At 37.5% G+C, this 26,396-nt stretch overlaps 1 long non-coding RNA gene across 4 annotated transcripts in view; it reads left to right on the top strand.

The window, feature by feature from the left end:
* The first annotated feature begins 679 nt into the window (after positions 1–679).
* The window catches only part of LOC116593033, an 81,581-nt gene continuing 55,864 nt past the window's right edge, over positions 680–26,396 (top strand). Inside the window, exons 1-3 of one of the 4 annotated variants that reach the window (XR_004286714.1) lie at positions 680–806; positions 2,749–2,889; positions 22,193–23,844. This is a non-coding gene — a long non-coding RNA (uncharacterized LOC116593033). Of the gene's footprint in view, positions 807–2,748; positions 2,890–14,136; positions 14,476–22,192; positions 23,845–26,396 lie in introns of those variants that run through there. The other 3 variants (XR_004286716.1, XR_004286713.1, XR_004286715.1) reach the window with 3 other exon arrangements.

Below are 26,396 nucleotides of genomic sequence, written 5' to 3'. Positions count from 1 at the left end.
ATATATTCCATGTGCCCCTATACAGATTTTTAAACTTCTGTTATTTCAGAAAGGAAATTGTCTAATACCCACCCCCACTCCTTTATCTTTCCCTCTCCTTCCCTCTTCAGGAAGTGTCTAGTTGGTTTTAAGTTGTTCCAGCTTTAATGAATATATATTTCTGTATTGGCCTACTGTTAGTTTTCAAGAGAGTATCAACCTTAGAAAGCGCTGTCCTTAAAAATAGTCAAATTAATGGGGCTCCTGGGTGGCTCCATGGGTTAAAGCTTCTGCCTTCAGCTCAGGTCATGATCTCAGGGTCCTGGGATCAGGCCCCTCCTGGGGCTCTCTGCTCAGCAGGGAGCCTGCTTCTCTTCCTCTCTGTCTGCCTGCCTCTCTGCCTTCTTGTGATCTCTATCTGTCAAATAAATAAGTAAAACTTTAAAAAAATAAAAATAGTCTAATTAATAAATGAATTGATATTAAATGGACAAGCCTTAGTGGTATCCAAGGGCCCAATGTTAGCAACCTGAAGGCTCAACAATAAAACCTTTTAGAGCCAACATGTTCTTTAAGAATGTATTACTGTGCACTGTGTATCTGCCTTCAAGAAACTGGGCCTTTGTGGTTTAACAATGAAGCTCTGTTGTCTGTTAGTAAGTATGCTGTCTTACTTGACTGGGAACTGGGTAAACTCTAGAAATTAAAGAAAAGGTGGTGAAAAGTGAAGAGATCTCTCTCTCTCTTTTTTTTTTAGGCATATAAGAACACATTATATAACTTCTACAGCACTCCATTCTTTTTTAAGTCAAGTGGGAGATAGGAAGGTAAGTTTCCACTCTTTTGATAGTTTTTTTTTTCTTTTTTTAAATCATTTTGTGGAAAAGTATATGTGTTTCTCACATTTCAGTAACTCTTAAAAAGTGTACTTTAACTTGTAAACCACTCAGGTTAATTCTTCTCTCACTTGAGGGATTCAATTTCAAAACATTGCCTCTAGTGAGAAAAGTAATTCTAAAGCCTATTTGCATAGGTACTGTGCTGTGTCTGTGTTAACCTTTATTTTATTCTTTTTAGATACTTGTTGAGTTCAGCTGGGTTCTCTGAATCTCCCAAGTATTAGAATAGTGGCAATTTTATGATCAGTAAATGTTCTGGGAGTAGAGAATGTGAGCTTTGAGAAGCCTGGGAAGGCTGGGGAGTTTGTCCTTTGGGATAAGGCACATAATGAGGAATCATACTGGGCAATTTTTTAGTTTATGGGAACTCTGAGAGCAACAGTTCTCACTCCCAGATAGATGTTTGGGAATAGCAATTCAGTGACTGTGGAGAGGGTAACTTTGGATATGACTAATCAAGAATAAATGAATTTAGTATTATAGAAATTAAGTAAAAAGGTACTGGACAAAATAATATACCAGAGAAATGGTTCAGGCAATTCGAGCTACTAACCTTCAGAAAATAGAAATCAGCCGATCGTTTTAATTCAGGTAGAAGTGTTACTTTATTGATGAACACAATTACATGTACAATGTCTTATTAAGCTTTGTAGCGGACGCCTTTGGAGATAGTAGTGCCTAGTCACAGCCACCATTTCTTTACCTTAGTTCCTTCACAAGGATCAGCCTTGGCAGCCATGTTGCCCAGTGCACCCCTTTTGCTTATAACCTCAAGGGATTCAATCAGACACCACTCGATTCCTGACTGAGAATGCGCACAAGGAAAAGACTTGTTTTGGATGACTGAACCACTAAAGCGCAAGTACAGGAAGCATAGAATAACCACCTTTTATGCAACATATGAACAAGAGAGGCCAGAGAGAAAAATAAAGAATGTACACAAGGAAGAATAGAGATGTGAGAACAAAAGTCAACATGGCATTGAAGTCCCTCATGTCAGAACTTGCCTGCTTCCTCCCTTGGGTTCCCATGGGACAGCCCTAATCTAAACCACCTCAGCCTTTTGTTTCCCTTAAGCTAGTTTACGTAGGTCACGGCTAGCTAAATCCTAAGGATTGACTCAAGTATTTCTTCTGTGAGGCAGTGAACTGCTCACTTTTATATTTCCTAATGAATTACATTTACTTCTATTAATAAGGAGAGTCTGCAGAGGTGGATAATATCACCTAATTATGTTCAAAATGAGAAATCTATTACTTGTTATTAACAAAAAGAGATGAAATGCAGAAAAAAATTATTATTGTGATTGTTGCTATGGCTATTTACCCCCTTTTATTACTGATTGGTTTCAAAGTTAAAGTTAATGTAGACTACATTTAATTTTAATGCTTAGTATTAAATATTTAAAATACAAAAAAATGCAAAATTATGATCCTTTTAAGAAGACAATTTTTAATCTTATGAAGGAAGAAGGAAGTGTATATAATTAGATTCAGAAATTATTTATTCAATGTGGCTAAAAGCTTGATATGTACAAGAAGCATCTGAGAAGCTTGTTCAGAAAATGTGCGTGGGGGGGTACACATTAACAATTCTGATACTGCTACATATGTTTATTTGAGTTGAACAATTAAATAAATGGATAGTGGATAGTAGGAGCCAGGTTTCTCCCTATTGGAGTGGAAATTTACAGGTAAGCAAGGTGAAGAGACTAGAATGATTCATGTAGTGATGGAATAGAATGAAAAAGAACAGTAAGAACTCATAATTGGCTTAATAGTTTTAAATACATATGGCTGCATACAAAATTATTCATAAATATGTGCATACACACAGGTTCATATAAACATATATTTTCTTGTTCTGTCAGTAGAGTGTACCTAAAAGAAGTGATGCCCCAGAAGCAATGAGCACACCTAGCACAGAGATCTTGGTGTCTGATGCTATTCTCCAATAAAAGGAAACATGGATCCTCAGAGAACTGGCTGCTTCTTCACCTGCGGCACAAAAGGTGAGCCCAGAGCTTCTCATAGTGCCAGAAAGTAAGAAAGTGCTGAAAAAGAACAAACAATAAAACCTAGATTGATGAAAATATCAAAGGTTTAGAAGACAAATGAAAGAACTTTCAGGGACCACACTGAGACACTTTGAACAAACATAATAGAGGAGTATTAGATTATAACCCAAAGTATAAAATAAATACCCATGAATTTATACTGATATAAACAAATGACTGAGTAAGGTATTAAAACAGGAGAAAACAGACAAATCTTCCATGCCTAAGAATTCCAAATAACTTATGTAGATACTCTGGCCTAATGGAGATATGTGTTTAAATTGGTGTGAGCATAGTAACTTCTTTCCAATAAGTACAGTATGGAAAAAGGGGAAAAAGTAATTTTGTGGTGAAGAAACCTGATAAAACTACCTCAGCCAGATGATCAAGGTCAACATCAACAGTCATAAGTCATATTGACAGTATATATCCTTAATATGTGATGTAAATTGAAATCACTCTCTTTCATTGTCATTTCCTAAACCCGTAACCTCAGTCTACTTATGAGAACAACATCAGATAAATTTCAAGTGTGCAATTGTCAGTGCACTGTATATAGTACTTTATATTGTATATAGTTTATAGTACTTTACCAGTGTTCCTCAAAATTGTAAAAGTCATTGAAAGAGAAAATCTGAGGAACATTCATAGCCAAGAAGAAGATAAGGAGATGTAACAATTATGTTTAGTGCAGGATTCTGGAACAGATAAAAGACTTTAGGGAAAAATTAAAGGTATCTAATAAAGCATGCACTTTAAAGTTAATATAATGTATCAGCATTGTTTTGTCTGTTGTAACAAACATATTATATTAATATAAGAGGTTAACAATAGGGGAAAATATATAAGGAGTATAAAGGGATTTTTCTATATGATCTTCCCAATTTTTCTATTAAAAATTTTGATTTTGAGGGAGAAAAAGAAAAGTAGATTATTAGGTCTGCCCAAAAGATCTTTATGAAGAGGACTGAAGTGCAGTATTGATTCTAATTCCTCTCTAATTCTAATTCTAACCACATTTGGGGGGAATATTGCCCTAGTGTGTGAATTTTTTTTGGATAGAAATTGTTTTGTTCACTGTTCACTGAAATATATTTACTAACGACAGATTACTTGTCTGACCTACCCTCCATTCTAATTCTACTTTCCTGGTTGTCTTCACTTCCTGGATTTTTTAAAAGTGGGAGATCATCAGGGTCTTAACACCTTTGTTCTTTCGCTTGTGGTGGATGCTGTCACTTGCTTCCCAAATCCAGCATGATAGCACCCATTCTCCCAGCTGTGAGGGATGCATGGAGAGCCCTGATGTGTTGGAAGAGACTTCATTTAATGACTGGTCAACACAGGACTACGAAGGCCTGAAACCTTCCTAACTTTTGGACAATTCTGAAATTCTGTTCTGGTTTTAACATCCCCGTGATGTGACCTGAGACCTTTTATATTTCATCACAGTCCAACTTCTCACACTGTTCATTCTGGACTCTTTTTCTTTAATACTTTTTTGATCTTAAGAGTTCTCTCTAATAAACTGCCTGTTAATTCTCACTATAGAGCCTGTTTCCTAGGAAACACAAAGTGCAACATCACTGCATACTTCCTCCAGGAGTGAGTTCATCCACATCGGTGGTTTCCTTTTCCCTTTGTATTGTTATCATTAATTTCTATCACTATCCCAGATCTCTTCCAAATGCCAGACTATATATCTCACAGACGTCTCACAATATTCACTTGGATGCCTCACAGTCAGCTAAAAATAAATATGCCAAAAATGGATATCACAACTTCCACTCTGAAAATTTGTCCTCCTTCAGCTCTGCTTAGTGTAGCTGGATATATTCTAAAACAATACCTATGGTCTAGATCTTAGTGTCATGTACAAGGCTGTTAATATGGTCACAACACTGAGTAGTAGAGTAGCAACCAGTTGTAAGTCTAATGTAAGGCATTTTCTTAAGCACTTTACACTTATGACCTCATTTATTTCTCTCAACAACTCCATGAAGAAAGTTTCATTATAGTATTTTTTTACATTTTTTAATGGAAAACAGCCATACAAAGAAGTTTATAAATTGTCAAAGGCCTAATGTCAAAACGGGGATTTGTACATCAATAATAAGTGTCCTAAAATCCATATGCTAATTATTTTCTTATCCTGCCTCACTGACACAAGTGTTGGTTTGAACTTTGAATATATTTGGTTGAGACTGATGGGTAAAAGGAACGCTGGTCATAAATGTTGTGATAGGTAAGAACCACAAAAGGCAGAAACATATTATTTAACTATACTATGATTTTTATATCCTCTTGCACTTGCTGAATGGAATGTCAGCTCCTCGTGACCAGACGAGAAGATTCCCGATCCTAAGCTACAAAGTTCACCTATACAAGCTTATACTATGTTCCCTTCTGCTAGCAAGTTTGGATTAGTACTACCCAAATGCAAAACCTATCTACCTATGTATAATTGAGCTATATATCCTTATGTGTATACAAGAGTCAAAACCCTTATCCATCCATCCATCCATCAGAAGAGCAAGCTAGAAGCCAAAACTTGAGTGTTATCATTGAAATATCCATCTCTCATTCCTTCAATCAATTTTGAATTCAAATTATATCTAAAAGTACAAGTATATCTAAAAGTATATCTAAAAGTCACTCATTTCTCAGCATTCAAAGTATGAATGTTATCACTACCCGATAATTTCACTCAGGATTCCCCTCACCTCTACCCTTCATGCTAGCTCCTGGATCCTGCAAAGACTCATTACTTAGTCTCCCTCTGTCTACTTTTGCCCTTCCAATCAATCTTCTTTCAGTACCGTAGAGTAGCATTTTTAAAATACAAATATGATCACATCTATTTCCTGCTTGAAACTTTTCAGTGACCAAAATGTTAAGAGAAAGACCAAAATGTATCTTGTGCCTTACAAAGATGCATATGTTGATTCTTCTTGCCTATCTTTTCCTGGTCAGCACTGTTATTATTCCTCTGTCCAACTTCTTTCAGACCAATTAGCATGTAACATGCTCCTTCCCACCTCAGGACTATGTCCATGTGGCTTATTCTCTACGGAAACTCCCAACCCTATATAGAAGTTGACTCATATTTCAGATTTCCATTCAATCAACACTTTCTTGAGAGGACTTGTAAAATTCCCAGAAGTAGATCAGTGTTCCCTATTGTAAACTCTCATAACACTATGCCTTCTCCTTTATAGTTAGGTTGCCCAGTGGTTGACCATTACATTCATTTTAAATTATGGCCAACTACATACAACATACAAGAACAACTCAAGAAAACACTCTTAAACATATTTTGGACATTTTGATGTATTATATTCACAAACAACTAAATGCTTTTAAAACTTTTATGGGATTTAATGACCTCCAGTGGTTGAAACATTTTATTTCAAATACTGCACTTGGCTGGGGGCAAAGGCAAAAACTGGGCATCTCGACGAGTTTATAGAGATACCTCTGGATCAAAACTTTCTTCCCATAAAACCAGCCTTATTAAAAGTAAACTGTAAAGCATGTGAGACAAATAGTTCAGGCTTTAAAAATCTAAGGGAAAAAAACCCAACTCATTTGTTGCCAAGATTCCATTTTTCACAGAATTGTAGGACCTTTGGTTTGTAAAGCATTTCATTTGAAATCAATAAAGAGTGGTTGTAAAACTGAGGGAAGGGCACAAGGAATTCAATGCATTTGGGTAAGAAAGAGTCACCTGGTCTAATATCCTAGATGAAGAGTGTGATTTAGAAGTCCAAGGATCAAAAAGTTAGTGGGATAGGAGTTAAAAAAAAAAAAATGGTGAGACTGGCCTTTAAAATGCTTGTGTTAGGGGGAACCTGGTTGGCTCAGTCAGTAGAGCATGTGATTCTTGGCCTCAGGGTCATGGTTCAAACCTCACGCTGACTTAAAAATAAATTTAAAAAAAAGTAAAATGCTTGATGCTTGAGTCAGGACCTTCATTCTAAAATTGGTTATCCCATATCTCCTGCTGAGTGACACACAAAAACCAGGTCACGATGCTCATGTATGGGAGTAGGTTATATTTCAAGTTTCAGTCAGCTCCTCTCCACCTGCCATTTTCCATGTTGCATTTGCATGGAATATCTTGAGCAAAATGTGAAGACTTTTAACTGTGATTACATGGTATTCTTCTCTACTTTCTAAATAATTTGTCCCCTTTTAAGGATAGAACATTTCTGAAGTCCAGGAAAGAAAAAAAAATTTTTTTTTTTCATTGAACACCAAGACTATGCCAGGACAACACTATCACATTTAATCCTTGCGGTACCCCTGATAAGGGTGAAAAAAATCTCCACTTCATAGGATGGGAACCAGAGAGTGCAGAAGAATCAACATCCTTTCTACAGCATAAAATTCCAAAGTAGAACCCATGTCTCTTCCTAATGCCTATTTTTCCCCCTATTTACTAAGTTAGTCATCTGTTGTCTTACAGGTCTCTCTATCAAAATGTAAGCTTATTTTTCTTCATTTCACACAATACACAATCTAACTCATGCTTTGATAGCAGTTGGTCATCCACAGAGAAGACATATTCATTTTAAATAGTTCCCTATCTCTTTGTGGGGTTAAAGAATTTCATTTACCAAAGGAATTTCAGACTTCAGATGAGCTGTGGGGCAATTGGAGAGCTGTATTAGGATCAGTTGGTTGGCTTTGGAGGTAAAGCTCATTTAACCTTTTTTTAGGGTGACTGCAGCCTGAAAGGAGATTCTGCTTCCCATCAGGGCAAGCCACGCCCTCAGTGGAGAATGACCTGAGGGCAGGAGAGGCAGCCCAGCTCTCACGCCTTGTTTCAGGCCACTCCTGGCTATTGGTTAGCCAAAGGTTCTTCACTGGATTCTCCTAAAGGGCTTTTAGAGTAATGTTTCCACAGAGGCAGAACAAACAGGAATCCCTCAGAAAAAGAATAACAATTTTCAGAATTAGGGTCCAGATATCTATTTTTTTATCAAGCCCTAGTGGTCCCCCCCAAAAATCACACTTTGAGAAACGCTAATATAGAGACAGTCCTTTCTGACTATGCACCTGCTAAATGTCCATCCTGCAGATTTTCTTGCATCTCTACCTCTTTTTGCTAAACTTCCTTCGACTTTCCTGTCCCCTATTCTGTCAACCCAATGACATTGTTTTAGTTAATAATCTACTATATATTATTTGTTATTTATTATTTGCTGATGGCTTTCCTTTCTATATATTATAACTTTTTAAAAAATCTCTGATACAGCTCTTAGACAACAATGTAGTAAATACAAGAGTAGATTTTCTTTAATAAAAGAAATATTACTCTATTGGCAAAGCATATCCCAGTACTATTAATACTGAAAGATGTTCTAAAGTTTGTATCAGCTGTCATATTAGTATGGCAAATCAATATTTTTGATCTGCAAGAAAGAGAAAGCAAGTATGTTGGTGAAGAGAACAGAAAAAAAAAATTTTTTTTTTTGGCCGGGCTGCTTGATGTTTATCAAGATGATGGATTGAAATGACCCAAAATGTTGACAGAATGCTTTTGCTGAGCTTTTGCTGAGATGACCAGATACCATAGTCACTGGAGTCATTATAGCTGATTGAAGTTAGGCCATTTGTTTAATAAAGATGGAATAGGGAGGCAAGTTGTTATATTTGTCTTATCTTATATGGATGAGTTTTGGCAGAATGGTTGGATAAGACTTAAATTACAATTTCTCTCTTTTGTTAGCCAGGTTCCCAAATAACAATACCATATATGGCATTTTAAGGACTACCTCTGAACAAAGTTTCTCAAAGCCTTTGGCTATAAACTTTCCGAGGAACATTATCTAATCTCATTGTTTCATGAATCATAATTATAAAATGATTCTTAAATCTCTACCTCAAGTCATTCTTTTCTGGGTTATAGTCCTGAATCCCAAACACAAATTCAATATGCCCCACAAAAATGTGAATCACTTCTCACCATAGTTCCCTCTGTGGGCTTAATTTTCCTTTTGAAAATGTTATGAGTATTTTCTGAGTAACCAACTCTTAAATCTGAGAGGATGCCTTACGTTTTCCAATATTAACCACTCCAAACCAATTTTTCACCGAAGTCCTTAAATTTTTGCCTCAAAATATTTTTTCTAGTTTCCAGAGTCATGACCCTGGACCAAGTCTTAACTCCTTGTGAGCTTCCTTACATATATCTTCCTTTCTTACCTATTCAGCAAATTCTGCACCCTGCCACCAGCTTAATCTTTCCAAATTGCAGCCCTCATCTTGTACCTCAAGTTTTCAATAGATTTCCAAAGTCTATAAAATTATTAACCTTGTGTCCAGTTACTAGAAGCCACTTCTTACTTTTCCAGCTCTATTCTAAAGCTCCCCTGTATACACTTTTAAATTTCTATAAGTGGGTGTATTTGGCTGAATGGCAACCCCTTAAAAGATATGTCTACTCGGAATCTGTGAAAGTAACCTTATTTGGAAAAATGGTCTTTGCAGATGTAATTAAGGATCTCAGGATGAGGTCATCCTGCATTAGAGTGGCCCTAAATCCAATAACAAGTGTCCCTATAAGAAAAGAGACAGGGAGAAAACATGGGAGAAAGCCTTGCGAAGATGGAGGCAGAGGTTGGAATTATCCAAACCAGGAAACATCAGGAGCCACCAGAACCTGGAAGAAGGAAGAAAGGATTTTCCCCTAAAGCCTTTGCATGGAGTGTGACCATACTGACACGTTGATATCAGACTTATGGCCTCCAGGACTATAAAAAATTAAGTGTCTCTCATTGTAGGTCACCCAGTTTGTCTAACGAGTCACAGCAGCCTTAGGAAACTACCACAGTAGGTCAACAGAGTCTTCCTAATGATACCTACTCTTGTGGTTTCTCTTGTTCAGGGTGCTCACCATACCTCATACCTCTCCTCCTGTTAAATGCTGGTTAACATTTTTAAGCACATACAGCAAAGGGAAAATGTTCTAAGATTTTCCATATACAAAATTCTTCAAACTTTCACCAGCCCTCTAAAATAGGTATCGTTATGTCTGCAAATAAGTAGGCACATATTCCAGATGAGCTGATTTGAACAGAAAAAGTCTTACTCTAGAATCCATGCTCCCAATGTTTTCAAACACATTAAGGCCAAAGCTCAAAACATACTTCTTTTGTGAAATTTTTCCTGATCACCTACCTGCAAAAGATCTTTATGATTTCCTATAGTTATTTTAGTAAGTACCACTCATAAAATAAAACATAGACTGCTTTACATATACTTTATTTATCCACTCAACTCTATAATCACTCAGGTTATAAAATGCCTAAATTTGTCATATAAATATATATCATATAAATATAAATATATATCATATAAATATATATCTCTAATTTTCTTCTACAGAGGCATTGAGTTCCTCTAGGCTCAAAATTAATGTCATTGGATGAGTACAGGTGGCAGAAGACAAATCAAATGATCATGTGTAACACAAGTTTGGTGTGTAGAAGTACAGGTGGTAGAAGACAAATCAAATGATCATGTGTAACACAAATGGTGGAACCATTTGTCTGAGGTTGCTTTAAAAAAAAAAAAAAAAAGAGCCTGACCTTCGTATTTCTGACTCACCAATGCATTATTCTTTCACCAGTGGGTCTCCTCTTACTTTATCTAACAAACTTAGCATATGGAAATATGCTTAAAACATTTTGTTTTAGTAACCTTTATTAACAATAATTTCTAAATAGAAGACATATAAAATTAAATTTGATAAAACTGGGAAATTTTTCAAATCTTTAAAAAATAACTTAACAGGTTGGGTCGCCTGGTGGCTCAGTGGATTAAAGCCTCTGCCTTTGGCTCCGGTCATGATCTCAGGGTCCTGGGATCTAGCATCGCATCAGGCTTTCTGTTCAGCAGGGAGCCTGCTTCCCCTCTCTCTCTGCCTGCCTCTCTGCCTACTTGTGATCTCTCTCTGTGTGTCAAATAAATAAGTAAAATCTTAACAAAAAATAATAATAATTTAACAGGTAAAGTGAATATTAATATAATTGGCTATTTGGCTTTATTTTCTAATGTATGTATAGAAAATAATTCCCAATGCTTTGGGAAAACAAATTAGGACGCTAAATTCAGTGACTTATTTATTCTCTGCAGGTATAGAAAGAATGACTCACTTCCTTCTTCCCTTTCAAGACGCAGTCATCTTTCTTGAACAATTTGCGTGAAAACAGAATGATCTCAAGAGACATGAGAAACCCCACCTAAGGCATTACTTCATGAACTCTAGAGAAGGGATTTCCTAACTCTGATTTTATAATCCATAAAATTTTGGAAGATGATAATTTATATGTTTCAGTTCTAAGAGTTAATTAATGTTTCATTTATGAAAAATATCTAAAATAGGTGATTCTTATTTTTTTCTTTGTAGAAATCAATATGAAGAAAGTGTTTCAATAAGTAAAAATTTTAAAACATTGATAACAAAATAGTATTAAGCATCAAACCTGAGTATGCATAAAAAACATAAAGTTAATTTTTTTCTTCAAGAAAAAAATTAGTTCCCCTTCACTAAAGAAGAAATTTTTTTTCATTGAAGTGAGGGCATAGCAAGGAAGAATGAATAGAAGACATCAGGAATATGATTAAAGTCAGAGCACAATACATGCTTGTATCAGTTAGTAATGCCTCAGCTCAAAGTAAGAGAACATGCAAATAATAATAGTTTGAATGAAGATTTATTTACACATAATATGAAATCTGGACATTGATCACTAACGGTGATTGTTCCGCAGCTCAGTAACATCCGGAATCTCCATGATTCACTTGGCTTTTTCTCATGTGCCTCACCTCATAGATATCACTGCAACTGAGCAAAAGCCATTTGCTCAGAAAAACAAAAAGCTTCTAGGAAGTCCCATTCAGTTTTGTTTTTGTTTTTGTTTTTTTATATGCTATTGGCCAGAGCTGTGTCAAATGACCACCTCTGCGGAGGCCACAGAGGGTAGCAATTGGATCAACCAGACATTCAAAATAGTATCTGCTACAAAAACATGGTGGAAAGTGACAGTGATAGGTTTTATGGGGGATTTTGTAATTGTAGCCTGAGGATACATTTTTCTTGAAAGACAGAGCTAAGGTTAAATATGACTGCATCCTTGCTGAAAGAATTTGAAACCAGTCGAAGCTTCCTCAGTGCAATGACACCTATAACTGCATTCTGTATCATTTACTTTTGCCATTTTGAAATCATTCTTTCTGGGAATCATCCATATGACTGAATCCTTTTCAACATTTAGGTCTGAATTCAAGTGTTACCTCCTTACAGAACTTCTCTGACCATATTAACTAAGTAACATCCTTCCCATTCATCATTTTTACATTATTTGTTTATATATTTGTTGTCTTTCTCTATGAGTGGAATAGAAGCTCTGTGGGAATGCGCTTTGTCTTGTTCACAAATACACCCCCTGTACCTTAGAACATCTAGCCTATGGTTGAGTATTCAGAAATGTTGATAGAAAGCCCAAATACATATATGTATATATCTCTGCATACCATCTAGGTCTATATTTAGATTTATCAGTCATCTATATTTAAGAGTTTTGCTAAAAAGTTAAAACAAGCTATAGAAGTTATGTCCTAATGTAATAAACTCTCCTAAAACCAGCATACTGTACCTGATGGTAAAGCCAGTATGCCTATCCAGACAGAGTGACTTTAACATGAAGTTTTATTGGCCTGTCCCTGGAGCCTGACAATCAGAAGTGGAACATCTGAGCTTAACTTTATAGAAATAACGATTTTAAAAGTGATTATGATTTAGTTCCTTCATAATAATGCATACAACTTCTTACAAATTTAATCATTTCATACAACTTCTTTCAAACATACATTTTTCTGTTTTCTTCTTGATAAGCTTACCAATTATAGTAATCAAAATATATTTCCCATGAATTAGTTTTTAAAAAGTTTTAATTAGAATACATATAGAAATGGCCAATATATAAAATAAACCATTTTAATGAGTGTGATTTAATTAGAGTAGCTGCCACTTAAAGATGTCTAACTTCTCTGTTCAGCTTGGTGAGAGCAAAGCACCTTGAAACAAATCTTTGGTTTTGAGAATTTCTTGAATGATTTCTCTAATTATGAGGATATAAAGCAATCAGGCAGCCATTTTTCCTGAAAAAAAAATTAAAGGAAGTATAATGGATACTTCATAAGGTATATACATATTCATAGAAAAATATGAAAGGGGATCCAAACACTTTGGGCCAAAATATGATTAAACTATCCTTGATGGATTGAGGTAACCCTGACCTACAGGAAATGAGGCTCAAGTGCAGATGCCCAGACTTATGAGGCAGTCTTAATCACCTAGGCCTGGATTGTCTTGGGTGGAGTGGAATAGTCCTGAGATATATCTTGGCAGGTGGCTCTGTTGCACTCCTCACAATAGGAAATGGGAATGATAAAGGGCTCTCTGAGGCAATGATAAAGGATAATCTAGTTCTTGGCCAGATGCCTAGAGTGATGTTATTGAAACAGAGTGGGTGACAGCAGTGACCATGCTATGGTGACTCAGTGGAAGCTGAGTTGAACTTACACCAAAATGCACACTTGATGACTAATGTTACCATGGACCTGGAGTGGCCAGGACAAAATCTTTAATATGAACAGCAGTATGTCAGTCCAGAGCAAGAGCAAAAGTCAATGCATCAGCAAAAGGAGGATCTCTGGGTCATTCATCTTGCAACTTGGCTTATGTTTTCTCTAAGTAGGATTGTGATATCTGCTAGCTTCAAGATGATGTATCTGACATCTGGGGCTAATGCTGAGGTGGGATAAGTTAAGATTAAAGTATGCAAGTCTAAACACTGGACCTGTAATTATCTCAGCAAAGTTCCCTAAATGGTATTTAAAAAAAAAAAAAAACAACTGACCCATACTGCATGTTATTAAAATGTTAAATGAGGGCTGCTTTAATTTTTGGTGCAAATGATCTTTAATTCAATCAATAAAAACAACTAGTTGATACAAAATGCCCTTTCAGCAATCACTTACTGAAAGTTCCATAGTTGAGTGACTGTGCTGGGTTCTCAGGACAAGGTGAAGAGCTGAAGAGGTGTTCTTCATTTTACTAATGTACTTATTTTGCTCTGGGCATACAGGTTTCTGCTATTCCTCAAATTCATGAGGGTACTTGTCTCCTAGGTAGATGGCTCACTTCTTCAACTCATTCAAGTCTTTGCTCCTGTGTCACCTTGCAAAAGAGCTGAACCTCCTCCTTGAACCACTTCTACGAACTACCCCTTTTTATTTTATTTTTTTGAACTACCCCTTTTAAAAATTGCTATACCACCCCTCCCGCGACCCCGTATACCCTGGTCCACCCTGCTATTGTGTTATTTTTTCCTCAAACTATGTATTCCATGATGTACTATTTAATTAATATATTTATTGAATGTATCTTCTTATCCTCACCAACAAAAATGTAGTCTCTATTAGAGCAGAGATATTTGTATGTTTTATTTACTGATATATGGCTGACATCTGTCCATAAAGCTCAATAAAAATTGGTGAATGAATAAATGGCTAACTGAACGAATGAAGGTAAGATTGGAGAGAAATAACTGTAGTATGAAACTTGAATTAATGAGATCCAGGAAGAAAATAAGTAATGAGTCATAAGGTTATTGCAGTGATTGTAATGCAGCAGTGAGAGAAAGCATGAAAGGGAAGGAAACTTCCGAACTGGACTACGTAACAGGAAGTGTTAAAGCTAAGTAGAATTTTACATGTGTAGAAGCTAGGATTGGAGAAATAGTTGAGCAAAAGCAAAGATGAACAGGTAGCTGGACAGTTGGAATCTTAACGTATCTGAAGAGTCAGGTGTACGGAACCCTGTTGTAGGAAGGGCTAGAAGACATACATGGACCAGCCAGATTGCTCTTGGTTGTGAGGAATGAAATCATGAACGAAATAATATTCTTAAGAATAATGGCATAAGCAATTACGCAGTTACACACCCCTAGAAGGGATGGATGGCTTCAATAGAGCTTAGTCCGCAATTCACTGAGATCACTAAGGACCCAACTTCTTTTTACTTATTCACATCCTTCAGTCTTTACATAGGTTCCGTCCTCGGGTTGATTCAAAGTTAGCTGAGGCAAGTCTCAGCCTCATGTTTTCAACCACATCCAGAGGAAGAAAAGAATCTTGTCTCTTCCTATGGGTCTATCATAGGAATGATGAACCTTCCTCAGAAGACACATAATATATTTCCCCTCACATGTCATTGACCAAATTTGAACCACTTGCTGAACAGCTTATTTCCTTATCAAATACTCAGGGAACCCATCAAAAGTAATCAACCACTGTTCTAGGTGTTTTGAAATACCATAGCATTAAACTAAATGAAGTCCTTCTCTTCACAGAGTTTATATTCCAGTTGGGGAAACCAAAAGTACACAAATTATCAAAACATATAACGTCAGATTATGGCAACTTCTATGAACAAAAACACAGTAGAGTCAGAGAGAAGGAAGAACGGGTACATTTTAAAGGAGGAATTTCAGGTTGGGTGGGCAAAGAGGGAATCTCTGAGGACACGACTTTTAGGCAGACACCTGACTGAACTGAGGGAGGGAACCATGTGAATATCTGAGGAAATCTGTTTCTGTACAGAGAGAACAACAAATCCAAAGCTCTGAGCCAGGAATGAGCTTGGCATGCTCAAGAAACTCTGTGGAAGGCAAAGTGGCTAGAACAGAATAAGAAAAAGAGTATGTAAGGAACTGAATTAGAAAGTTAGTGAGTAAAGCAGGTCATGAAATGTCTTACAAGCTCTGGTAAGGATGCTGGGTTTTGTTCTAAGGGAGGCACAGAATGGTTTTGAAGAGAAGAGTGGTGGGATCTGATATACATTTTGAAAAAAGATCACTCTGCTTGCAGATAATCAATTATAGGGGCAAATGCAGAAGTAGAGATAAGAGGCTAGGGCAGAATTACAGATAAAAGAACTGTGGCTTAGAGAAGGAAGATAGTGGTGAAGATCAGAAGGGATTGGATTCAGAATACATTGTGAAGGCAGTGAAAGCGCTGGCCCCTGGTTAGCCCAGGGGACTAGCCCTGATTGCTTAACCTGATCTGGGAGAAATGCATATTGAGGAGTAGAGCACAATGCTCAGTACAGAGCATGCTGGCATCATATTACGAAGGAACTTTAGCTATGCGCATGTCAACAATGTTGGTTGAGTAGCTAGAATATATGTAACAGGTTGGTTTGTCTGGGAGGTAGACACTGGGAGTTTGGGTACATGATGATTATTAGCGCATCCCATGGGCTCCGTACACAGGGAAGCTGGAGCTTCAGCAGTGCCTTCCACAGGATTTTCCAGCGCTCTAAGAGGCTCACTCCTACTTTTTAACCTAAAGTGTATCACCCTGCTCTGATTTAATGATACGTGGAAACTTGTGCTAGTTACTTATCAAACAATTTACTAGCTTTTGGCTGAGGCTCTGAGGCCACCATTTGCCTAAAGATACATTATTTTTTTTTAAATTTACAGTCTTGGAGAGGGGAAATTTCAGAGGGTTCTCCTAGGCCTTTCCCACTATGATAGTTCCTACCCCAAAGGCCCAGGACTTGCTGTGAGAATCATCCTAATTACCAAGTACATCTATCCCAATTACACATTCGGAGAGTGAGAAAATAACCACTTATGTGTCTATGGACTCAGTGGACCCACCGTGGGCTGGATCTTGGCCAGAACTCCATTTATGCCCTGACCATATATGCCCACACTCAACTAGGGGGACCATGATTGCCATGTTCAATAGTCCTCCAAGTGTATGCACATTGCCCTTTCCCCAGTACACAGTTTACTGGAGTAAATAGCCATATTTATTGGAGTAAATAGCCATAGTTACCTTTGGGGCCAGATGCGAAAATCTTTACTGTGTTCATTTATCAAGGTACTGCAAGATGTTTCCTCCTGGGAACCACCTCTTCTTCAATCAATAGGGTTGGTTCTGAAAATTGTTTTAGATACAGAAATTGGGCAAGTGTGAAAAATAGAATGAACCCACCAGGTTCCACTCCTGGAACTTGTGAACATGTTATATTCAATGGAAAAGAAACATTACCAATGTAATTGAGTTATGGAGCTGGCCTTTAAAATCATGAGGTTATCTTGGATTATCTGGGCAGTCTCAGTGTAATCACACAAGCAGAGAACATTCTCAGACAGAGTCACAGAGATGTGCATGAAGAAGGAAAGAAAGATGCAGACAAAGGGGAGTGTAAGAGATTCCAAATGGAATAAGGATTCAGTGAACTGCTCCTTTCACTGAGGTGCAGGACCTCACGTGAAGGAACAAGAGAATGGCTGTTAGGAGCTAAGAGTGACATCCAGCTGACAGCCAGCAAACCAATGAAACCTCATTTCCATAACCATGAAGGACTGGATTTGGCCAAAAATCTGAATGAATCTGGAAACAGATTCCTCCCTGGAGCCTCTAGAAAGGGAAATCCTGTCAACCTCTTGATTTGAGTCTTTTGAGACTCTAAGCAAAAGACCTAGCGGAGCTTCACTGTACCCAGAGTTCAGACCTACAGAACTATGAAATAAAGAATTTGTGTTGTTTTAAACTCCTAAGTTTGTGTTAATTCTTTACATCAGCAATAAAAACACAATACAGCAAGAGGTTATTACTGCCACTGGAACAGCAACCCTTCACCTCCTGATTATGCATGAATTGAGTAGTAGTACCAGCTGTTTCTCTCTTAGGAACTCCATATTCTATTGACCTTTTCCGCAACTCTCTGTAGGTCAGGCCCTGTCTCTGACGCTCTGATCTTGTCACTCATTATAATAATTGTATCTCCTGGGGCTTCCGGTGCTACCACCTGGTTTCTTTGTTTGGTATTTTATCATTCCCATTTCTGAAAGTGAGCCTGGCTGTGTATCTGGTTTTCTTACAGTCAGGAGAGAATGACCACTAAACTTCTGTGTCATTCTGATTCCTTTGTTACTAGATTATTGTATATGAGCATGGTAAAATGTCTATCCTCTGGGCATTGGTAATCATCTGTAGTGTCTTGAAGCCGTGCATTGTATTTCCATCCTTCCATACCTGTAATGGTCCCACAGAACAACATACTGCTTAAAATATAACCTATGAGAAATCATACTACTTACCAAGCATGCTTAGATATAGCTTTAGTAAAAACATGAACTGGCAACAGGCTTCTGAGGGAGAAGACGGTATATGTCCTTGAAGCCAAGCAGCTAGGGATACCCGGCTGGCTCAGGGCAGAACGCCGCCTGCTTTATTTTTCCATTTTCTCCCCTTGCCTGGAGAGCATCAGCAGTTAGTCAGACAATCCTTTCATTGGGACTTGCTCACTATGGGGTCATGTATTACGTGACCAGACATATTTTGCCTTTCTTCTTACGTATCTACAGGACTCATGGTCAATGTGTAATCTACTCCAGTTTCTTTTTTGGTTGTTGGGGCAACAGTGTTTTCTACTGTCAACCCCTGCTCCCTTTCTGTTATAGCTGACTTGTTTGTGCCTCATTCTTCCTTTCCTTGTGCCCATTTCCCTGAACATTTCAAACCTTCTTATACCATCTGCTATGGCAAGTCTAGCACTCAACTTCACTTAGTATAACACTTTGGTCATGTGTCCAGGAGCCATCATAATAAGAAATTTGCACCATCTCTCTGCGGTTTTCTTCATAGTATAAATGCAATATCTTGGGCATTGTTCCCAAATCATAAACTCTCTCTTACCAGTTATCATCTTCTAGCTCCTGTGATCAACCAGCCCCCAAACCCACGTCCCACACATACTCTCTAGCTTCTAGGTCTTGAAGCTTCTTTAGGAAGCTTCTTTTCTTGGGCTCAAAAGGTCCCATTCTGGGATATTCTGTTACTTAACACTAGTAACAGACTTAGTAGCTAAAGGGAAGGTGGGGATATAGTGAGAAGAAAAGGAAAATGTCTATTGTAGAAGAAACTCTACATTGTCTTCAAGAAAGTGGGGAGATCTAGCTTTTGTTAGGGAGTGGTGGGTCACTTATATTGGCTCCAAGATACTAGGTGAATGTAGGGATTCAATATTTCATCAGAGCATCAAGGCAGATGTCCCTCTCCCAGTGTTATGGTACCATTATTTCCTAATAAGGGCCCTGAACTTCATGGCAGACTTGCCCTGTCTCAGAGTTGAAACTTTCTTTTAGCTCAGTTATTCTAATGATTAAGTCTCTAGTCTGGCTTTCAGTGTCTTCTGGCTTTCTCTGTCTTCCTTCTACAGGAAATGAGAGCTTTTATGTATGCCACCAAGATGGCCCTCTGACTTTCATATTAGCTTTCAGTTGGTGATTAATCACTCTCAGCTTGTTATCATTTTCTAGAGAGTCAATTTAACTTAGAAAGAGTCACTCAGTTTCACAGACCTTATAATTAACTGTTTTCCCCATATTTCTCAAACTATTGACAAAATGCACCAGCTAATACACTTATTCCCTTCTACTACTATACTAGTATACCACTCTAATTCACACCAGTGGAAGTTTTAAAAGATGTTAGACTATCACTTTGGGCCAGAGGCTATCTGTGCCCAAGAAATACCAATGTTAGGGTGCAAAACTCCTAGGTATCTCCTGCTTCCTTGGATCACTCTTGATACCAGTTACAGGTTGAGTGCCTCAGTAAGTAGAGTCTGAGATGAAAGGTTTCATGTAGATGATTAAGCAGTGCCTTGATATCAACACCTGAGAAAGGGAGGGCAAGGAAGAAGGATAAGGTTGAAAGAAAACTCAAGGAGCATTGGGCATCCAGCAACAAGCCTAGGCAATTCTACAGGAACCTCTAAAGCCAGACTGGCCTTTCAAGTTGTCCCAAATTGAAGAAAATAGCCAGACTTCTATGTCCTTTATTAAATATTCATTGAATGAGGAACCCTGAAAGGGGCATGACTTTGGCCAAGGTGGCTTTCTGCAGCGGAGTTAATCCCCAAAAGGGCTGACAGCTAAACACTCTCTTTTCTCTCTGTCTCCAGCACAAGTCCTGCAGTGAAGCATATAATACGCTGGACACAAAGCTCTGCTGGTGACACAAAGATAAGAAATTTCAAAATTTCAAAAAAAAAAAAAAGAAATTTCAAAATTTCTGTTTTGGGGAGGAAGACACACATCATTTTGCCACATGTGTATAAAGTAATAAAGAAAGAAGTAATAAAGTAATAATAAGTAATTTTGCCACATGTGTATAAAGTAATAAAGAAATAAGTAATAAAGAAAACATAGTGTGGAGTCATCCTCAGCTAGGTATTGAGGAATGAAAAGAAATTATCCAACGAGAAAAAGAAGAATATTCCAGATAAAGGATCACTATGAAAAGCTTCTTTGTTAGGTGACCCTCTGGCAGTTTAGGTTGGGAACAGTTACGCATATTGGTCTCAGCTTCACCACTCAGCAGGTGCTGGCAGTCACCAAAGGGTTAACTTAGGTCGGTAGTCTAAGGTGGGGTTTGCATTTTTAAAAGAGTGGGTGGACACCATCTAGAGGGTAGATCAATCTAGACTGTTAAATGGCCTTGGATGTGTGTGATAGTCTTGCTTAATAATGGAAAGCCCCCACAAGTTTCTGAAAACAGAACTGACTCAATCAGCTTTGTATTTTGGTAAAAAACAGCACATCACGGTGGTAAGTGGATCATGTGGCAAGAAAGTGAATGCAAAAAATTGGTTAAAGAGCTATTAAAATAGGACAGGTAGCATTCTTTTTAGAATAATCTGTTACTAAAGAAGGAAATCCCATACTATAAATTTGCAGATGGTCCAAAGATCATTTGCTTCTCTAAATTCAAATTAATTTATTTCAAATTACTGGTCCCTTCTCAATTGACCCCTGACTAGAAGCTCTGCTTATCATGTAAACTATTCTGTATCTCAATATGAGCTTCCTCATTTTTTTTTACCCTGGCACACTCTAGAAATTAGAGACCTATTTTTCATCTTATACCACTGATACTATAAGGCATCCAAATAAAAGGGACCAAATACACAACATATGGCTCTATCTCAGTTCAACGAAAGGAATCCTAAAAGGCAGATACGATGGATACAATATGATCAGGGCCAAGAAGAATCTAATTGTGTGGTGACTTGCAATGATATTTCACTTTAAGATCTCTATTCATTGAGGAAGATTGACTTTTGTAGGCCAGTCTCCTAGGATAAAGGATATAGAGAAGCTATGACATACATCTGGGTACAGACTATGGTTTCTCCTTATTGGAGGTCAAAGTATTTTGAAGGGCACAGGGGAATGTCCAGGGGATGAATCCATCCTGAACTTTGCTAGTATATTCAAAGTTAAAAGAAGTAAGTATACAGTGTTAATCTTGAACCTTTAGGAACAAGTAAGTTAATCTCTTTTCCTCTGGAAATAAGTTAAGTGAAACAAGAGCCCGAAACACTTGGACCAGTTCAGGATAGACCTGAGAAGACAGTTAGAATGCTGATGGACTTCTCAGAGGAAGCCAACCTTAAAGAGAAGACTGCTAGAACTTAATTATTCCAATCACTAAAAACACATTATAATTATGTGATACAATAGAAGTATAAATTGTCACTACAATGGCAGACATATTATAAAATATAAAGGCATCAGATAGACATGTTGTATACCTTACATTTGCACAATGTTTTATGCCAAATATATTTCAATTAAAACAATTTCAAAATTAGAAAGGAGAGAAAGAGAGAGAAAGACTAGTCTAGGAGCCAGAAACAAGAGAAAAAGGAGCTAAGAGAGTCCCAGTAGGGGAATCACCAGTTAAGGGGATCATCTTAGAATAAATCAACCAAATTCTCTATCTCCCTGATTAAAAAAAAAAAAAAAAAGTGTCTTTCAGACTTCTACAGAAAGACCATTTGGCAAGCCCATCCATCATCAGAGTAATACTGTTGGAAGCATTAAGAAAGGATACTTCAAAATTTTAGCTCTAATTATTGAGGGAAGGGCTTTGGCAGGATAAGATTGAGAAAACTATGAGGAACAAGAGGAACCTGGCATAGAATAACCCAAAAAGGATCAAATGACTATTTAAAATATATCAAAAAGATGCTGAGTCCTTAAAATCAAATTTGGTTGAGAGTACATGTCTTATTATGTAAAGATACACATACCTGGTAAGTGGAAACCCATGAGAAGCTCCCATCACTTAAGTCTCCTGTTTTCTCCTCCCTCCCCAGGTTGCATTTGCTTCTCAACACCACATCAGCTGCCCCCCATCTTCCACTTCCTGGGAACGTCTGTTGGCCCATAATGGCTTCCCTAGGCCTTTTCTCTGTATCATAAATTTCACCTTAAACTCTGATGAGTAACTGGAAAACAATTCATGTATTTCTTATTCCAAATTTAAGTTTACAGAAGCAGGAATCAGACAGGCCTGGTCATCTCTTCAAGTCAGGCCACGGAGGTCACCGTTGCCTGGTCAGCCTGGAGTCAAGGGACTGTGGTCCCTGGAGTCAAGGGACCACACCACCTGGTGTGGTGACAGAGTTTCTTTTAGAGGAGACTGTGGTCAGAGAGGGTGCTCCAGCCAAATCTAAGTAGCACCGGGTTGAAGTTTTCATACGGTGCTCTCAGAATCCTTTGATAGCATACCCAGGCCATCCATAGCTTCCTTTGTTCACACTGTTTGCAGGTAAAAAAGTCCATTGGCTAGATTTCAGGAACAAAGTGTTTCTTCAAATAAAATGGAAGTTTATGCTGCATCTGATTCCTACTCCTGAATACCCTCTTCCTCACCTATTTTAAAACTCAAGACATCTGATTAAAGTCACCAGACAGCCCCAGGACTCTCCGCAGGATACTGAACAATGGTCTTTAGGAAGACTAAGCTTTCACTGCCCTCTAGTGGAGCGGAGGAGGCAGTTTTGTTGTTAATAATAGTTATGGTTCAAGTTTGAATAGATAAACTGGATCCACTTTATTGTCCAAAAAGAGGCAAAAGAACAGAAGAGAGATTTTGTATGAAGGGATTAAAAAAAGGAGTTTGTATAAGATGCCAAAACTGTCTGGGAAGAAAGGAAGAGCCTTCAGGAAAGCCTGAATGCTGGGAGCCCAAGCTTAGAGAACACAGATGAGTATAGCTGAGGCCCAGAAGTTTCCAAGGAATGAAGAAGCATCGTCTGAATGACAGGAGCTGTGTGGGAGTGAAGTCCTCATGAGAAGACTGCCTACATGGTGTTCACTTGATAGGAACGCCATAAACAGCACTCACCCACTGTTAGCATTGTGAGACTTCAAAGCGCCTGCACCCAAGTGTGTGTCTGGTATACTGCCAAACCCATCCCACCTCCAAGTTTTCCCATGGGATGCTTCCTTACGGCATTCCTTCAGCTCTGCAATCATTACCCAGAAAACAATTCAGTGCTCAAAAGCTGGTTTCATGAACAGTATATCAACAGGGGTTTCTAGACCCCAAGTTCACAACTGAAAGGAACTTTGGCACATGTTTTTGAATGAGACAATAAAAACACTGTGACATCTAGATAAGACATTGGAAAATGAAGTCCTATGTTCTACTTCAAAGTTTTCTTGGAGAGACTCAGCTGAGTATTATTTGCAATCCAAATAACTGGATGTAGGTAGACCTTGTCATATAGACCTAATGTAAGTATGAGGCTGATGTTTGTTCTTTACAGCAGAAAACTATACATTGTTGAACTACTTATCTGCAAATTGTCAGGCTACTAAGCTACTTACATGAGTAAGTATGGATTCACTCTAAAAAGTAGAGAGTAAATGCATAATGATGCATAACTTCAATGATTATAACAAAACTATCCCTACCTGAAATAACAAAGCTTGCAGGTCTACCATGGGGCTTTGTGGTATATTGAGTCTAAGCTGAGTACCCTGTATCAATAGAAAGGTATACACTAGTTTTTATGAGTGATGATCCAACTGGTTGGTACAAAAACATGGCATCTCATATCATCTACTAAAAGATTTCCAGCCTACAAGTCAATCAAATATTTAAGAATTATACAGTAGAGACATATTGTCAGAAAACAATGAATAGCACCTTCACAGGGCATTCTTGAAAACTGCCCAGAGTAGTCACCAAAAATGTCCCTTAATAACTTATTCTGCTATTTTAGTGTTCATATTTTACATGGGCAGTGCAAGGACAAACTCTAGGAGCTCCACCCAATAAGAAATCAAACTGTGAAAAGAATACCCTTGAATTTACAAATCAGCCACTGAAGTAGACCATAGCAGTTCTCAAAGGGATAAGCACCTTATACCACAAGCAAGATGCAGGGAACATAGTACTGATATCACTGATGTCAAATCAGAGTGTCGTTGGCAAGCCAAAATATCTAAGCCAAGAAATAGTTCCTCAGTTACGTTGAAGAGCTGATGATCCTTTCTGTGTTTGAGAAGAGAATCGTATGGGATTGATTGTTAACTCTCTGGTGTATTTCTGTTTGATACTAATTAGTAAAGAATGCCATCCTTTATCACTAAGGCCAGGTAAGGAGGCCCTGCAAAAGGGAGAGAAAAAGTCTCTCTGTAGTGTTTTTTAAGGTCAATATATATGGGCATCACCTGGGGGGTCTGTTAAAAGTTACTGGGGTCCCACCTCCCCAGAGTTTCTGATTCAGTTAGTTGGTCTGGGGGTCAGGCCCCAGAATTTGCATTTCTGAGTGCCCAGGTAAGGGTAATGATGCTAATCTGAGAAACCATATTTTGTAAACCACTGACCTTGCCATCATGTTGGACTTACTGTTTTTGAAAACTTGGGAAACAAGTATGTGGAGATGACATACATCAAATTAGAAATTGGAAAGGAATTCTGATGACTGATCCTTTTGCTATCCATTTCTAATCTTACAGGAAAGAAAAGGACCTATAATGATGTTTTTCTTATGTTCTAAGTTCTTTACATAATTATCTCATTTCATAAGCACAGAATTCTTAAGCAAAGAGAATTCAGTAAACTGTATAATATATAAATAATAAAATGTGTAAGACCTAAGCATCCTGTGATAAAAATCTGTCTTTTTATCATTTTCCACTTAAGGAAACATTAATCTGATGTCTAAGGAAATTGGGGAAAATATAACTTCACTGAGTTTTTATCCTGGAAACATCAGAAGGTGAAAAACACTTATAAGGCATACCAAAACTCTTTCCTTCCCCTCTCTCTCAATATATTTAGAGGCATGCACAGTATACTAACCTTATTCTTTAAGGTCATGAAATATTTGAGGCTGTAAGAACTCCTGGGGCCAGATCAAAGAGCTGTTGTCAACTGAATTAACTGAGAACTCAAGGAACCTGTTTGGGTCTCTCTTTGGCTCTCAAAATTTGGGTTTGAGAGACACTCCCCAAAAACAAACAAATAAAACAAAACAGAAACAAGAGAATGGAGTAAGGTCATTTCTCAGAGTTCTCAATTCTCATTAGCCCACTCTAAGATCTACCTTGATCTACCTTGATACCAAGAATGCTATTTTTAAAATTAATACCTATTTTGAGGTGGCATTTACCAGGCAGTGACAGATCACTGCCTGGTAAAGGCTTGTCATGTGACTGAAACCTAGCCATTCATATTCACATTTTCTTGGCCACGGAGATCAAGCTAGCCTGACTACTGGAACTTTCTATCTGGAAATAAGGGAAAGTTGGTATCTTCCCATCAGAATCATAGATGGCCATCTTGCTGAAACGAGAGAGACATCACACTCATCAAACGAAAAAGAGACAAACAAAGCTGGGAGATTAACAGAGAAGAGGATCCTGACATGAGATAGAAGAAAGCACCCTTAGACGAAAAAGGTGGCCCACACCACCTGTATTTGAATTCGAAATTTCCCACACATCTCAGTAAGATACTTTATTTCCTTGAACCCCTGTTGTCTCTAAAATAGGGATCTCCCAGAGTTGTTGTGAAGACTAAATAAGTTGATATATTAAAAATATATACATATATTCATTCATATATATATATATATAGAGAGAGAGAGAGAGAGAGAGAGAGACACTGACCGAACACATAGTAAGTGTTGTGTACATGTTGGATATTTTTTACTTTCTTTGATTCTCTGTTCTACCCAGTTAAGAAGTAAGTACATCAAAATACCTTATGCTTGCTGCTATCGTAATTGATGTGTACAGTACATGCCCACATTTCTCAAACTGAAGTTTTAGTGCAACAATTACTAGGTGTATTAAATGCCAAATGCCTTAAAAAAAGTATAATATTGATAGAACGGTAAGATACTATATATATTTACAGAATTATGTTTCATTTTCTTAAAAATAGTGGCTACTGATCCTATTTATTTTCTCATGTATTACATATTGGTGTTATGAATTGAGAAATATAAATTAATGAGATAAAATATTGTTCAATCACATACTATATCCTAAACAATAATT

The sequence above is a fragment of the Mustela erminea genome, chromosome 6 (assembly GCF_009829155.1).
Source record: "Mustela erminea isolate mMusErm1 chromosome 6, mMusErm1.Pri, whole genome shotgun sequence".
Taxonomy (NCBI): Eukaryota; Metazoa; Chordata; class Mammalia; order Carnivora; family Mustelidae; genus Mustela; species Mustela erminea.
Note: the sequence above shows the minus strand (reverse complement) of the source record. Positions and strands in the feature narration are given on the sequence as shown.